Source organism: Centruroides sculpturatus, unplaced genomic scaffold (assembly GCF_000671375.1).
Source record: "Centruroides sculpturatus isolate CEXI.00-Female unplaced genomic scaffold, Cexi_2.0 scaffold1064, whole genome shotgun sequence".
Taxonomy (NCBI): Eukaryota; Metazoa; Arthropoda; class Arachnida; order Scorpiones; family Buthidae; genus Centruroides; species Centruroides sculpturatus.
In genome coordinates this window covers 210588-218019 of record NW_019385564.1, presented here as the reverse complement: position 1 = coordinate 218019, position 7432 = coordinate 210588, and the positions used below count along the sequence as shown (strand labels likewise).

Sequence of the window (7432 nt, the reverse complement as noted above, 5' to 3'; positions counted from 1 at the left end):
CGGCTTCTACTGCGCTATTTTAGATGCGATTTTTTGTTTTTATCTGCGTTGTAGTAGGGTATGCCATGAGAATGTACACTAAGAAGGGATTTTTAGAAATTTCCCCGCGGGGGGTGAGGGAGAGAATATAGTTTTCATCGAGTACTTAGGTGTATTAAATTAATAACATTTCAGACATTGTTATAAATATTTTTATCCATTTCGATTTTCCAAATGTTCGAACCGTTTTAAATTCGAATTTGTTATTGCATATTGGTTCGATTATAGAACGATTGTAAACGTTCCAGAAAATTGATCAAATTGAAAATAGTTTGTTTGATTCTCAGCAATTCTCATCATTCTCGGCGGCAGGTGTTATATAACAATTACTATGGTCGTTGAAATACTGAATATAAATGGGGGTTTGCTTGCAAAACCTCCGCGGACGAAGTCGCGGGTAACAGCTAGTTGCCCACATATTTATACAGATTGGCCCGTTACATGTAGTGCATGCACGTTTCAGCATTAAAGTAATAGATTCTTAAATATCTATCCAGGAACAACAACTTAATTCATTTTAAAAAATGCCACGATAATAATAAATCGGTGCATTCTGTAAAATAAATCATTCAACAAAAGGGACGAGTGACAATACAACTACAGCAGATTTGGTACCAGCACGATGGCGCCATCTCATTCCCGGACAGATGTGCGTCAGAGGTTTCGCAGAAAAGTTTAACAACCGCTAGGTAAGGCAATACGGCCTTGTTCCGTGGTCACCACGTTCTCCGTGGACTTAACCCCCGGAATTTTCTCCTTCGGGGTCACATAAAAGCATCGGTATACGATGCGTACTCAGCAGCGCTGCGTGATATATATATATATATTTTTTAAAACTCTTTCCGCCCTGTGGGCACTAAGAGGGCCTCTTTTTGCAAGCCCATTATGAGTTCGGCCAGGCCACCAATGGGGCTGCCGGGTAGTAAGGGACGGGGCCCGACATATCCGAACGGACCACCCCGAAAAATTCCTGGGGATTTTTCGACCCGTTCGGATCGAACCCGGGTCCCCCAGAGCAGTAGGCTGCCATCTTGACCGCTCGGTCATCCGGCCGCTAACGCGCTGCGTGATATTGTAGAGAACTATTCGAAATACGACAGGCTCGTGAAATGGTGACACTATGAATGCTGAGCCATCCGTGACGCCATACTCGACCGTCTACCTCTTTGCATTGCCGTCGAAGGCGTTCGTTTTCAACACGTTTCCTAACAAAATAAAGCTCACTTTATTATATCAATTTCTGAAATTTTGCCTTTATCCTTCGCGGCCAGAGTATTTGTGGGCACGTTCCGCGAACAAAAAACACAGCACACTTTAGCACAGTGCGGTAAAGTTGACTGGACCTATTCGGTTCCTTAACCGTTAACCGACAGATGTAGAAGTAGAGACTCAGAACTCAGATTCACGATTCCTTCCCATTCTTTCTCAACTATTTTTTTTTTTAACTCTCAGCCCTGTGATTCTAATAGGTTTTTTTCATACCCAACGTGACTTCTGTCAGTCACAATGAGGGTTATAGTGAGAGACGGAAAAATTCCTGTTGTTACTCGCGTCGGATTTGAACCCGGATCTCCCAAGAGTGTAGGCTGTTGCCTTAACGACCTCGGCCATATGATTAGAAAATTCCCCATTTTGGGGGAACACCAATCTGTCAACTCTGCTTATAGCCCTTTTCACTCAAGAAAACAACATAGAACTGTACATTGCCCGCTTACACGCGGCACCACGTGACCTGAAGGACTTAGGGACTATGATGTCAGGTGGTGCCGCGAACATGATTTTCCGGGACTCCGGTCGACCCCGTCACACGTTTGTGAAGGCCATTTATATTTGAAAGATCGGATTATATTACCGCAAAGGGGAAGTTTTCTTCATCTGTAAGCTTCGTTGAACTTACTATTTCTATTAACTTGACGGGGTTTAGTTCATTCTGGAAAGTGAATGGATGAGGTCGTGTGCTCAGCGTTCTCGTGGGAGGACGAGAACACCGAGGTCAGAGATTTCGTAGGAGAACTGTGAACTAAGCTGAACTAAACTGAGCTGTGTTGTGCTGTGCTAAGCTGTGCATTCATTAATTACGCGTAGAATTTTCGAGCCACTTTTGATCCCTTTCGTCCTGTTGCGTACAATTGTGTCCTTTGGCAAACTCCCTCTCTGTAATTTATTTTTATTTTTTATTCGTATAAGGAAACACGACACGTGGACGATCTGCCGAAGGGGGATGTCTCCCGGAAATTGGCTTCTATTTAGGTTGTTATTAATATGAAGAAACCCGGAGAACTTTACAGCCAGCCCATTGGTGAGGTTGACCAATTACCAGTGTCAGTGATTTTATCCATTCGGCCACTGGTGGGCTTTCCTCTCTTATTACGGTATAGTATTTCATGGAACCCGTTGTATTAAAAAAATGACTTTAAAAAGATCTCGGGTCCTCTAGACAAGTAGCAATCTGGCCGCATAATATTGGCGGCTAGATTGCTACTTTAAACCTACCTACTACAGGGTATGCAATTATAAATGAGACAACAAAACCTGTACTCAGCAGAAAAAATAATCATTAATCGCTATTCGGCCGAATACCGAATACTTAAAAACAGGATAAATAAATAACAAAAACACAGTAAATTAATCATTTTGGTATTTAGATTTAATGTTATCGAGTTAGTGTTGTTCGTTTATATTTATTTATAACTTATAACACGCACAAAATAAAAAATAAAATATTAGTCACACGTATTCACAATTTATAATTACAAAGATCAGCACACGTACACACCTATTCGTTCGAGAATAGTCGCACATATGTGAGGGTCTGACCCTGCCTATCCTTCTTTTTAAGTGCTCGTCTTTGCTCTTCCCTTTGTCTTTCCTTTATCGCTCTAGTCCACGTATGCCTACGCGTACATCATAATACGCACTAACGATACTTTCGATTCGTCACTTTTCCGTCGTAGATTTCCCATTTTACAATTACGTAACTCGTAGCCCGATGATAACGGAGAAAAGAGACAGATAGGACGTCGATGTAAGTCGCAGTTACGATTTTGCAGATTCAAGACAGCACGGTAGCCCGAACGACCCCGGGCTTTCTCCCGTGCACGCTAAGTGACTTTCAATACAAGTATTTAGCTTTCCGAAGTCTATGACAACAATTGTTTGGCATTGACGGCCGCGAATTTCGTGCCAATAAGCTGCCTCGACTTGTTCGATTATGTTATCGACTCAATTTCATATTTATTTTCACATTTTTACTTCGCGGTCCTTCTCTGTTCTATTTCCGTTATTTACCCGTGTAGGTCATTTCGTTGTTATCCACATTTGATATCATTACAGTGGTACCTCAGGATACGAACGCCCCAGCATACGAAATTTTCAGGATACGACATGAAATTCGAACATATTTTTGCTCCACGATACGAACAAAAACTCACCATACGACGTTACATTAGTTCGCAGCGCTATTTTTTATTCACTTCTGTTCATCGGTCTCAGTCCATGTGTTTGCTTCGTCGTGGAAGGATCTCCCTCGATAAAGGAAATCTTGAGGTATTATCAGAAAGTGACTGATTTTATTGAAAAGAAACATCCCGAAAAGGTTCATACTGGCCGTATTGCTGCTCGGAGTAATGGCATTTGCCTAAGTCATTTTAGAAACATTTTAAAAAGTAGGCAAAGCCAAACCTGTTTGCATAGATATTTTACCAAGCGACCATTATACAGTGAAAATGAAGGAAAGAAAGCAAAAAGCAGTGAATAAAAAGTAAAAATATATATATGTAAAACAACACTAATTTTTATATCTTTTCTAAGTTATTTTTAAGTTATTGTTACATTATGTTATGGAAGTTAAGTTTTAGTATCATTTCCCTTCTCCCACTCTTCCGCCACCAGTTTACACCTCCACCGTCGTCTATCCTCAAAGGTAAAGTGCAAATAAAACATTTTTTTAAAATCAATTATTACTCTATTATGGTTATTTATACATTTACAACTACAAAACGCATTTTCAGTGTTTTCCTTACTATAGTTATTTTTTTTTAATTTACCACTTAGCTTTAATTTGAGTGTGTTATTCGTGTTGGAACGGATTATTTGGTTTTACGTGTAATCGTATGGGAAAAAATGATTCACCATACGACATTTTCATGATACGATCTCTGTTTCGGAACGGATTAATTTCGTATCCTGAGGTATCACTGTATTTATCAGATACTGCCACGACGCTCGTGTCTGTCCGCTACGACTGTCAAGAATTAACGCGATTGGCCAAGCGTAGTGACAGCGGGCAATAGAGAGCGGGGTCCTTGCCATAATGCGGTTTGCGCGCCAATTTTCGTACGTGCGTTAATCGAGCCGAATAGTTTGGCTGAATATTCGGCTATTCGGCCCGAGGCCGAATATACTATTCGTTGCAACACTATTAAAAAATCATCCTGCAGTTGAAGAGAAAAGTTACAACAATCGTATTCTGGGGATGAAAAAAATTGCATGGGAGTTGATATAGAACGAATTTTCTTCGTCGTTTCCCTTGTCGGTTTGCTTGCAACAAGACTTTATTCTTATTATAAACGTCTCTATCACTATACAAAAAACTTTTTAAATTTATTTAATGGTAGTTTGACAGACACCTACACACAGTAGAGACGTGAACTCCTATATGATCACCGGCTACCCTCTGGAAGCTTTCGGTGGCATAAAATCGTAATGTCGTCAACAATTGTTCAGTAGTTATTGGCAATCCTCTTCCATCTAGATGCGTAATTTCGTCGCCAATACGATTTAAAATACGAACGGATCCAGATTTACAAAATCTATACCGAATTGGAAATTCGTCTTGAGAATAGATTTCTAAAGATTATTCCGATCTCGTATTACCCTCTCCGTATTTGTCGAGATGAATAATTTTCTTGATTCGTCCCGTTTACAAGATTTATTAAATTAAATGAACAATATCCATTATAATATAAACTTTGCCAGCAACAAATGAATACGGCGACTTCCACTCAAGTAAAATGGTGCGTAAACCCTCTATCGAAGGAGTGTAGAAAGTAGGTCGAATAACTTGTTTCTAATCGCTGTCTAAACTGTGGCAAGCGAGAAACGCCGTCTCTGCAATGAAATTGTTGTGAACCGCGGTCGGCCTCTAAACGTTGTCTCCGCAATCGGCTATCTCTATCTCCGTAATCGTGTTAATTACGTAAAAATAGATCGATTAAAAGTAATCGGTTATATGAAAAACATATTTTCATAGATATTTAATTCCGATCAGAGGAAAAACTATTATCATCATGTATAAAACTGATAGTATTGTTTTATTCCAGGAAGATTAATTATAAATTATAAATAAATCATATAACATATCTTTTAATCAATCTTCGTTTAAGAGACATGTTATATATATGAAGTCAAATATTAAATTAGTTTAATATTTAACAAAAAATGCTACGTGTATTAAGAGTTTGTGTAATTACTGTATTTGCGCCACCTTCCGCTCTGAGGGACCAAGCAACCTCTAAAATTTTTCTTGGGAGGTCTGGATACGTCGGGTCGAGTCCTTTACCGCCCGGAAGCGTCCATTATGGCTTCAGCCAAACCCGCGATGGGCGTGGAAAAGGCCCTCTTAATGCCCGCAGGACGGAAAACCTACCAAATTCTACTGGCTGTGTTGAATACTGTAGGTTTTACGTATTTCTGTATAGTATATTCGATATCATATAATAAAATTTTTTTGTGTATTCAGCAACTTTCTAGTCAGCTGCTTCTGAATATACACTCGACGTTGTCCGGCTGCTAGCTTAACAGTTTACATAGTGTTAAAAGAGCGTTTGCAAACATTTCTAAAAGTAACGTTTTATTTAAGTCAGATCGAACGAATCAGTTTTTCGTGCTCTTTCGTCTGATCTGCGTACAAGCTGCGCTCAAGTTTCGTGACAACGTATCGCGATCGATTGCGGCTGGCACGTAACCGTCTCGTGACCCAAGACCATAATTTACAGTATGGTGCATAACATCAGCAAATTAATCTATTAATATCATCATTTTAATTTGCTTCCTAGCAACAACGCATTAAATTATTGCATAATAGACGACGTTATTGCTTTTTGCTATAATTGCATCTATTTAAAAAATGTTTTCTTCTCTGCAGACACTAAGAGGGTCTTTTTAATCGTACTCACCGTACATCAGGCTACGTTGGGTCGACCTACGGCGACATATTTTCGTGCGGCCATCCCACAAAAAATTCGCGAGGTTACTTTCTGAATTCGATCTCTGGTCTCTCAAGGCGGTAGGGTCAGGCCTTAACCGCCTCGATCACGGCCGTCTCTACAGTTACATTTTCAGGTCTTGACGAATAAATAATTTATTTATTTTCGTATTACAAGTGTAGACGAATAATTAAATGTCAACTCTAACTGTAATTGGAATTTAAATTAATATTAAATTGAAAATCGGGTAATTAAAATTCACAAATTAACCAAAATAATTTAAAAAAATAAGCGCATAGTTTATTTTATTGCGAGCGTCGGTCTCCAGAATCCAATTCCCGGGAATTTTTTGCAGTGTCAGGTCCACACTGTGGGCCTGGATAAAGGACCTATTAGTGCTTAAAGGAAAGAAAGAATTTTTTTTAATGTAAAAAAAGTAGATCCGCGTGTTATAAAAATATTTACTTAAACTGTTTCTATACACAATTTTTTATGGCCTGCATTATATTATTATTCGATATTTTTGATATTTCATAAAAATCACACAATTACTTACGAATTTGAGTTGAGAAAATATATTCGGTCGTTCGAATTGGGTACAGATATTCTTTTTCACATGCCAAAAATAGGTCTAGATGCAGATAGAGCTTCGTTCCTTTATGCGAAATTCCTCCGCTAGGTAAAAGGTAGAGGGTAGCTTCTGCGCAGTAATCAGGCGAAAACTCTCGCTTCGGGAGTAGATTGTAGTTCTCTTATTTTCGATTGTGTTATTAAGACGCGAATGAAATATTTTCAGCCAATTAATTACAAGCTTTTAAAATTGAATTTTATACATACGGGTACCGCTTTAATTATACAGCGAGTCATATGATTACACCGATGCTCTATGAGAGAAATGTTTTAAGGATTTGCTCAGCTGTATCTTTACGTGTGTGTGGCATCGATGTTTGTTTAGGGGATTTACGTGTGGGTGGTAGTGGTTTACTCAAATGCTAAGAAGTATCTGAGTAAACCACAACAACCCACAATTCATAGGAATCTACCGCTACTATCACAAAATCATTGGAAAGGCGTCTGGCGACAGACAGGATTTACTTTATTTTATAGTATGATCTGCACCGTATCACAATTGATAACGTGTTTAAAAGATTTGATAATGTCAACTAAACATATACAGCTATATACAA

The 7432-nt window shown here is 38.9% G+C and overlaps 1 protein-coding gene across 2 annotated transcripts in view; it reads right to left on the bottom strand.

The window, feature by feature from the left end:
• Nucleotides 1-6923, bottom strand: part of LOC111640160 — an 88461-nt gene extending 81538 nt beyond the window's left edge. Inside the window, exon 1 of one of the 2 annotated variants that reach the window (XM_023386155.1) lies at nucleotides 6802-6923. The gene's annotated coding sequence lies outside the window, so the exon portion shown is untranslated. Of the gene's footprint in view, nucleotides 1-6215; nucleotides 6336-6801 lie in introns of those variants that run through there. The other variant, XM_023386157.1, reaches the window with a different exon arrangement.
• Between the last annotated feature and the right edge of the window lie 509 nt (nucleotides 6924-7432).